Source organism: Amblyomma americanum, chromosome 10 (genome assembly GCF_052857255.1).
Source record: "Amblyomma americanum isolate KBUSLIRL-KWMA chromosome 10, ASM5285725v1, whole genome shotgun sequence".
NCBI classification, from domain to species: Eukaryota; Metazoa; Arthropoda; class Arachnida; order Ixodida; family Ixodidae; genus Amblyomma; species Amblyomma americanum.
The window spans coordinates 48,164,542-48,174,795 of NC_135506.1; the positions used below are offsets into that span (position 1 = coordinate 48,164,542).

Genomic DNA, 10,254 nt, shown 5'->3' on the forward strand with positions numbered 1-10,254 from the left:
GGGCAATAATTCACTGACACTAAAAAAACTCCGTGACGTGAATGAACAAGTTGCCCGTATCATTGCCCGAATCACAGTCAGACAACACGGTATGAAGGAAAATGACACTCTTCGCCTTCTACGGGCATTTGTTTTCAGCCGTATAGTACATGTGGCCAGATACCTTCACCTGAAGAAACCTGATATAAAGTATCTCGACAAAGTTATAATGCCGTATAATATAGTTATGGGACCACCGCAATCAACATCAACCAAGCGACTGTTCCACTAAGAGCTCCACAACACAATTGAAGAACTTATAGAGGCATATAATGTCTGTGATGATCAAGTTGGTTTGGTATATAGTTCAAGCGTCCAGCGCCAAGAGAAAGAATGATGAAGACAACACACACGTAAGGTGTACTAACAACTCACAGTTTATTTCTTTCTACACAGATTGAATACTCGGGCTTCAAAACAGGGGCAATAATTCACTGACACTAAAAAAACTCCGTGACGTGAATGAACAAGTTGCCCGTATCATTGCCCGAATCACAGTCAGACAACACGGTATGAAGGAAAATGACACTCTTCGCCTTCTACGGGCATTTGTTTTCAGCCGTATAGTACATGTGGCCAGATACCTTCACCTGAAGAAACCTGATATAAAGTATCTCGACAAAGTTATAATGCCGTATAATATAGTTATGGGACCACCGCAATCAACATCAACCAAGCGACTGTTCCACTAAGAGCTCCACAACACAATTGAAGAACTTATAGAGGCATATAATGTCTGTGATGATCAAGTTGGTTTGGTATATAGTTCAAGCGTCCAGCGCCAAGAGAAAGAATGATGAAGACAACACACACGTAAGGTGTACTAACAGCTCACAGTTTATTTCTTTCTACACAGATTGAATACTCGGGCTTCAAAACAGGGGCAATAATTCACTGACACTAAAAAAACTCCGTGACGTGAATGAACAAGTTGCCCGTATCATTGCCCGAATCACAGTCAGACAACACGGTATGAAGGAAAATGACACTCTTCGCCTTCTACGGGCATTTGTTTTCAGCCGTATAGTACATGTGGCAAGATACCTTCACCTGAAGAAACCTGATATAAAGTATCTCGACAAAGTTATAATGCCGTATAATATAGTTATGGGACCACCGCAATCAACATCAACCAAGCGACTGTTCCACTTAGAGCTCCACAACACAATTGAAGAACTTATAGAGGCATATAATGTCTGTGATGATCAAGTTGGTTTGGTATATAGTTCAAGCGTCCAGCGCCAAGAGAAAGAATGATGAAGACAACACACACGTAAGGTGTACTAACAACTCACAGTTTATTTCTTTCTACACAGATTGAATACTCGGGCTTCAAAACAGGGGCAATAATTCACTGACACTAAAAAAACTCCGTGACGTGAATGAACAAGTTGCCCGTATCATTGCCCGAATCACAGTCAGACAACATGGTATGAAGGAAAATGACACGCTTCGCCTTCTACGGGCATTTGTTTTCAGCCGTATGGTACATGTGGCAAGACACCTTCGCCTCAAGAAACCTGATATAAGGTATCTCGACACGGAATGGCATGTAAAATAGTTATGGGGCCACTGCAATCAACATCAACAGAGCGACTGCTCCACTGAGATTTCCACAACAAAATCGAAGTTATAGAGGCATAAAATGTGCTCATGGGCAAGTTGGTTTTATATATTTCAAGCGTCCAGATCCAAGATAAAGGATGATGAAGGCAACGCACACGTAAGGCATACTAACCACTCACAGTTTATTTCTTGGTACACAGATTAATTACTCACGCTTCAAAAACAGGGGCAATAATTCACTGACACTAAAAAAACTCCGTGACGTGAATGAACAAGTTGCCCGTATGATTGCCCGGATCACATTAAGGCAACACGGTATGAAGGAAAATGACACGCTTCGCCTTCTACGGGCATTTGTTTTCAGCCGTATGGTACATGTGGCAAGATACCTTCGCCTGAAGAAACCTGATATAAGGTATCTCGACACGGAATGGCATGTAAAATAGTTATGGGACCACTGCAATCAACATCAACAGAGCGACTGCTCCACTGAGATTTCCACAACAAAATCGAAGTTATAGAGGCATAAAATGTGCTCATGGGCAAGTTGGTTTTATATATTTCAAGCGTCCAGATCCAAGATAAAGGATGATGAAGACAACACACACGTAAGGTGTACTAACAACTCACAGTTTATTTCTTTCTACACAGATTGAATACTTGGGCTTCAAAACAGGGGCAATAATTCACTGACACTAAAAAAGCTCCGTGACGTGAATGAACAAGTTGCCCGTATCATTGCCCGAATCACAGTGAGACAACACGGTATGAAGGAAAATGACACGCTTCGCCTTCTACGGGCATTTGTTTTCAGCCGTATGGTACATGTGGCAAGATACCTTCGCCTGAAGAAACCTGATATAAGGTATCTCGACACGGAATGGCATGTAAAATAGTTATGGGACCACTGCAATCAACATCAACAGAGCGACTGCTCCACTGAGATTTCCCCAACAAAATCGAAGTTATAGAGGCATAAAATGTGCTCATGGGCAAGTTGGTTTGATATATTTCAAGCGTCCAGCTCCAAGATAAAGGATGTTGAAGGCAACGCACACGTAAGGCATACTTACCACTCACAGTTTATTTCTTGGTACACAGATTAATTACTCACGCTTCAAAAACAGGGGCAATAATTCACTGACACTAAAAAAACTCCGTGACGTGAATGAACCAGTTGCCCGTATGATTGCCCGGATCACAGTAAGGCAACACGGTATGAAGGAAAATGACACGCTTCGCCTTATACGGGCATTTGCTATCAGCCGTATCGTACATGTGGCACGATACTGTCGCCTGAAGAAACCTGATATAAAGTATCTCGACACTGTTAGAATGTCGTATAATATAGTTATGGGACCACCCATATCAACATCAACCGAGCGACTGCTCCACTTAGAGCTCCACAACACAATTGAAGAACTTATAGAGGCATAAAATGTGCTCATGGCCAGTTTGATATATTTCAAGCGTCCATCTCCAAGACAAAGTATGATGAAGGCAACGCACACGTATGGCGTACAAAACCACTGACAGTTTATTTCTTGCTACACAGATTGAATACTCGGGCTTCAACAACAGGGGCAATAATTCACTGACACTAAAAACACTCCGTGATGTGAATGGACATGTTGCCCGTATGATTGCCCGGATCACAGTAAGGCAACACGGTATGAAGGAAAATGACACGCTTCGCATATACGGACATTTGCTATCAGCCGTATCGTACATGTGGCACGATACTGTCGCCTGAAGAAACCTGATATAAAGTATCTCAACACAGTTAGAATGCCGTATAATATAGTTATGGGACCACCCATATCAACATCAACCGAGCGACTGCACCACTTAGAGCTCCACAACACAATTGAAGAACTTATAGAGGCATAAAATGTGCTCATGGCCAGTTTGTTTGATATATTTCAAGCGTCCATCTCCAAGACAAAGTATGATGAAGGCAACGCACACGTAAGGCGTACAAAACCACTGACAGTTTATTTCTTGCTACACAGATTGAATACTCGGGCTTCAACAACAGGGGCAATAATTCACTGACACTAAAAAAACTCCGTGATGTGAATGGACATGTTGCCCGTATGATTGCCTGGATCACAGTAAGGCAACACGGTATGAAGGAAAATGACACGCTTCGCCTTATACGGGCATTTGCTATCAGCCGTATCGTACATGTGGCACGATACTGTCGCCTGAAGAAACCTGATATAAAGTATCTCGACACAGTTAGAATGTCGTATAATATAGTTATGGGACCACCCATATCAACATCAACCAAGCGACTGCTCCACTTAGAGCTCCACAACACAATTGAAGAACTTATAGAGGCATAAAATGTGCTCATGGCCAGTTTGTTTGATATATTTCAAGCGTCCATCTCCAAGACAAAGTATGATGAAGGCAACGCACACGTAAGGCGTACAAAACCACTGACAGTTTATTTCTTGGTACACAGATTGAATACTCGGGCTTCAACAACAGGGGCAATAATTCACTGACACTAAAAAAACTCCGTGACGTGAATGGACAAGTTGCCCGTATGATTGCCCGGATCACAGTAAGGCAACACGGTATGAAGGAAAATGACACGCTTCGCCTTATACGGGCATTTGCTATCAGCCGTATCGTACATGTGGCACGATACTGTCGCCTGAAGAAACCTGATATAAAGTATCTCGACACAGTTAGAATGCCGTATAATATAGTTATGGGACCACCCATATCAACATCAACCGAGCGACTGCTCCACTTAGAGCTCCACAACACAATTGAAGAACTTATAGAGGCATAAAATGTGCTCATGGCCAGTTTGTTTGATATATTTCAAGCGTCCATCTCCAAGTCAAAGTATGATGAAGGCAACGCACACGTAAGGCGTACAAAACCACTGACAGTTTATTTCTTGGTACACAGATTGAATACTCGGGCTTCAACAACAGGGGCAATAATTCACTGACACTAAAAAAACTAAGTGACGTGAATGAACAAGTTGCCCGTATGATTGCCCGGATCACAGTAAGGCAACATGGTATGAAGGAAAATGACACGCTTCGCCTTATACGGGCATTTGCTATCAGCCGTATCGTACATGTGGCACGATACTGTCGCCTGAAGAAACCTGATATAAAGTATCTCGACACTGTTAGAATGCCGTATAATATAGTTATGGGACCACCCATATCAACATCAACCGAGCGACTGCACCACTTAGAGCTCCACAACACAATTGAAGAACTTATAGAGGCATAAAATGTGCTCATGGACAGTTTGTTTGATATATTTCAAGCGTCCATCTCCAAGACAAAGTATGATGAAGGCAACGCACACGTAAGGCGTACAAAACCACTGACAGTGTATTTCTTGCTACACAGATTGAATACTCGGGCTTCAACAACAGGGGCAATAATTCACTGACACTAAAAAAACTCCGTGACGTGAATGAACGAGTTGCCCGGATGATTGCCCGGATCACAGTAAGGCAACACGGTATGAAGGAAAATGACACGCTTCGCCTTATACGGGCATTTGCTATCAGCCGTATCGTACATGTGGCACGATACTGTCGCCTGAAGAAACCTGATATAAAGTATATCGACAAAGAATGGCATATAAAATAGTTATGGGACCACTGCAATCAACATCAACAGAGCGACTGCACCACTGAAATTTCCACAACAAAATCGAACTTATAGAGGCATAAAATGTGCTCATGGGCAAGTTGGTTTGATATATTTCAAGCGTCCAGCTCCGAGACAAAGAATGCATGATGAAGGCAACGCACACGTAAGGCGTACTAACCACTCACAGTTTATTTCTTGGTACTCGGATTAAACACTCGCGGTTCAACAGGGGCAATAATTCACTGGCGCTAAAAAAGCGCCGTGACGTGAATGAACAAGTTGCCCGTATGATTGCCCAAATCCCAGTCAGGCAACACGGTCTGAAGGAAAATGACACGCTTCCCCTCCTACGGGCATTTGTTTTCAGCCGTATAGTACATGTGGCAAGATACCTTCGGCTGAAGAAACCTGATATAAAGAATCTCAACACAGATAGAATGGCGTATAATATAGTTATGAGTCCACCGCAATCAACATCTACCGAGTGACTGCTCCACTTTGAGCTCCACAACACAATTTGAAGAACTTAAAGAGGCATATAATGTGTGTGATGGGCAAGTTGGTTTGGTATAGTTCAAGCGTCCAGCGCCAAGACAAAGAATGATGAAGACAACACAAAAGTAAGGCGTACTAACCACTCACAGTTTATTTCTTGTTACAAAGATTAAATACTCGCGCTTCAGCAACATGGGCAATAATGCAGTCACACTAAGAAAGCTCCCTGACGTGAATGAACAAGTTGCCCGTATGATTGCCCGAATCAAAGTCAGGAAACACGGTATGAAGGAAAATTACACGCTTCCCCTTATACGGGCATTTGTTATCAGCCGTATCGTACATGTGGCACGGTACCTTCGCCTAAAGAAACCTGATATAAAGCATCTGAACACACTTATAGTGTCGCATAAAATAGTTGTGGGACCACTGCAATCAACATCAACAGCGCGACTGCTCCACTTAGAGCTCCGCAAGACAATCTAAGAACATATAGAGGCAATGAATGTGCTCATGGGCAAGTTGGTTTGATGTAGTTCCAGCGTCCAGCGCCAAGGCAAAGAATGATGAAGACAACACACACGTAAGGCATACTAACTTCAACAGTTTATTTCTTGTTACACAGATTAAATACTCGCGCTTCAACAACAGAGCCAATAATTCAGGAACACTAAAAAAGTGCCCTAACGTGAATGAACAAGTTGCCCGTACGAATGCCCGAATTACAGTCAGGAAACACGGTATGAAGGAAAAAGACACCCTCCGCTTTATACGGGCATTTGCTATCTGCCGTATTGTACATGTGGCACGATACCTTCGCCGACAGAAACCTGATATAAAGTATCTGAACACACTTATAGTGTCGTATAAAATAGTTATGGGACCACTGCAATGAGCATCAACAGAGCGACTGCTCCACTTAGATTTCCACAACACAATCGAAGAACTTATACAGGCATTGAATGTGCTCATGGGCAAGTTGGTTTTATACAGCTCAAGCGTCCAACGCCAAGACAAAGAACGATGAAGACAACACACACGTAAGGCGTACTAAAAACTCGCAGTTTATTTCTTGTTACACAGATTCTTCTGTAACTGCAGCGCTACGTGAAATCGTCGTTTGAAGATTTTGGCTCCATGATTTATTGCTGGCATATAGGTATCATGTCATTTCCGGTACACAGTCCGCGGTGAATAGGTTTAAAAACTGAAAGTTAGCGGTTTCCGGATTATTAATATATGTTTGCTATTCAGCATCTTTTACTCTCGTCTAATATTGCCTGAAAGTCCGCACATTGTTTTTTTTTCTGCGGGGCATCGATATTCCGCTGTGCGTTCACATATACCTTTATTTTTGGTAATAGCTCGTTGCATGACGCGGACTTTGAAATTATTTTCGGGCAAAAATTGAAGTTTGTGGTATGTCACCTAGCGCCGACTGTTGAATCTGATTGCTATTTGTAACCTTTTTCTTCCCAACAAACGCTCGCCCTCCCTCCACAAACACACGCAAAAAAAAAAACATCGTCATAAGGTATGGCTCTCAAAACAGCTTACAGCTCCATGCATGGCATCTGAACTTGGCGACTGATCAGATGCCTTTTGATTTGATGAAATTGAAGGAAGCTGTTTTACATAAACATGAAGGTTATTTCGAAGTACTTGCAGCTGGGCTTGTTGGTGCGTATTCGTGAAAGACATGAGAGCGCAAAATGGCAACATGGACTAGTAAGAGAACAGGACGAGCGGTGCACTTTCAACAGGATTTATTCAAGGATGAGCGTTTATGTAGCCTCTGCTCATCCTTGAATAAATCCTGTTGAAAGTGCAGCGCTAGAATATGTTTATTACAGAGTACAAGCATTCAGAAAACTTTCATAGGTGTGCGACACAAGGAGTCAGAACAGTCAAGATGTCAAAGTGTTAAGCTTCCGTTTTTGAGCAACTTTTGCTTGCACAAGACTGTCGTACCTATTTTTACAATAGTTTTTCAGGAGAATGTTTGTTGCAGCGCTAAGAATGTTATGCATGACCAAGTGAGGACTATGACCGCTTTCACATTCGTCGAAACTGTCACCGTCTTTTATCAGGTTGGTAGACAGTGTGAAAAGGGCTTGCCTTTGGTTCGCTAGAGAATGGAAGTGCACAGCATACTTTTCACTTCGCAGCTTGTCCAGGACGATTTCAGTAGTCATTAGAGCATTAGCAACTGCAGGTTGGGGGAACTTGAGCCCTCCGCGATTCATGTTTGCTATATTTTCAGCATTCTCAGTTATGATGTCCTCAACTTCTACCAAATTTGCTCGGCAAGCAGTGGATGCACGTTTTTTAAGTGTTGCATGGGCGCTGTATCCGGCCATGTACGTTATAGCTGGCAGATTTTGTGCCTTCATTTCGAAGTCGTTGTCATTTACTTCAATGTTGAACCTCTGTAGAATCGCCTCATCAATGCTGACAGAAGGTGGCCCTGAATCCATGTCTGGAAGCGCCAGGGCTATTTGTAGGTGAACCTTGGGTTCGGATTCGAACACTTGTCTGATGGACACATGGTACCGCGACCCGGAAAGCTGCCTATACTTGCCCAAGCTTTCCTCCAAGCAGTCTGTCTGGAACTCTCCGAGAAGTACGTAGTCAAATCCAAGGTCTTCAAGGCAATAGTTTATCATCTTGACCAAGGCTTCCGTAGTGAGACTCAAGGCACTGTGGGTCTCCCGACTGAGAATTCCATTGTCAAACTTCGAACTCTCCCAGAGGTCAAGCCACTGCATGATGATTCGAAGGAATTCAACCTGTGGACACAGCTTTTCTGCAATAGGAGTCTGCAGGTCACCACGAAGCCGGCGTGTTTTGCTGGGCAACTTCACACTAACAATCCTCCACCAGGTTTCGACAACCTTTAAAAATTCCGTTGTTCCAATTGCATGCTGCAGTACATCGTGCTGACCGCATGTTTCTAGAGCAGGTATGGTTGATAGTTTGAACACTCTCCGTGCAAGGTTCACATTTTGCCTTTCCATATTGGATTGAGGGCCTTTACTGAAAGTGTTGGAGTAGCCTTGATAAGGTGGTGTTCTTCTTTTAGGTGAAGATCACGGAGGGTCTTGAAAGAAGCGGTGATAATTTTAGGGTTGGAGTTGAAATTCATAAGTGAAGGAAAAAACATGCATGTTCCATGGTTGTTTTGGTTGATCCAATTGTTCCGAATACATTTGAACAAGTGAACAGGGCCAATAATAAAATAAAGAGGACGAGTGGGATGTGATGGGTGAGGATAGGAGCTGCTGACTTTGGATGACAAACCAAAGATACATTGTTTTCCTATTGATAGAGTTGTTATTTGTGATGCCTGCAATGATGCGAAGCTCAACCTTTTCAAGCTCATTTATGATGCTACGGAGCACAGTGTTCAGCTGTTGAGCATTGATTTGTTGAACTGGCAAAATGTGAACAACACTTTTCTGTGATGACAGGAGGCTTTGAATCATAAAGACATGAGCTGTCTGCTGCATTTGAAGTGTTGCTGGCTGTGCCAACAATCGTGCCACTCTTATAATCAAAATACGCCTGTAGATGGATCTCATCCATCATTAGAACCACTGACTTTTCATGATCCTTCATTGTACTCGCCATCTTCTTCGCATAAAGCAGGAAAAAGCATCCTGCTGCTCAGCTGCTGGATTTATAACATATGCATTGCATACACACCTGATCGTAGACTCATGCGGCAATGTGAGACCTCCGCAGTTACGCAAGTACCTGTAAGCATGAGGAGAGATGGTAAATTGGAGGCTGGAAAATAGCAACAACTCTGAAGGGTAGCGGGGTGACTTGCTTAAAAGGAGTAAGACTTGTTCCTTTAAAAATGTCAAAGCATCTTGCCGATCTTCGTCTTGCATTTCTTGATTTGTAGCGTCTTCAAGAAGCGATAGCACGAGCTTCAATATGCCACCTGTGTTGTCTTCAGGTTTGCCGAAGGCAGGAGCCTTATCAGGGCGCTCTCAACGGCATCCAACAGACCCTCACAAGCACTGAATATCATTCAAAGTTTTTGGAATGATCTCCACGCCTTCAAGTTTAGTGACCTCGACATCACGAAAATACAGCTTCAGAGAGAGGTCCTCGGTGAATTTAACTGACTTTTTGATTGCTGGGGCACCATCGACAGTCAGATCAAGGAAGAGTATAAAGTCATGCTGGGAAACCACCGTCCAGAATTCGGAGACCTTGATACACGGTATGCATTTCAACAGCGCCTGAATGTGGTCAATTTTGTTTCTGTCCTCTTCCGCCTGGTGTGCTTCAATGAACAAGTTGATGGCATCCTGTAACGCAACTGCCTCTCGGCGCGTCCTCTCTTCATTTGGGGCCTCTCGAGACGTGCCTGCATTTGGGGCAGGAAGATATGCCTGGCAGTCTGGAAGTATCCTTGAAACAGCATCAGGTCGTAACCGTACGAGCTTCAGCGCCCCTTCAATTACTTTTCCGGTCTTTTTTTTTTATCCGTGTAGATTGTTCTATT

General features: G+C 43.2%; 1 pseudogene; it reads right to left on the reverse strand.

Moving 5' to 3' along the window:
* Positions 1 to 7,642: 7,642 nt before the first annotated feature.
* Positions 7,643 to 9,236, reverse strand: LOC144108264 (uncharacterized; annotated as a pseudogene).
* Between the last annotated feature and the right edge of the window lie 1,018 nt (positions 9,237 to 10,254).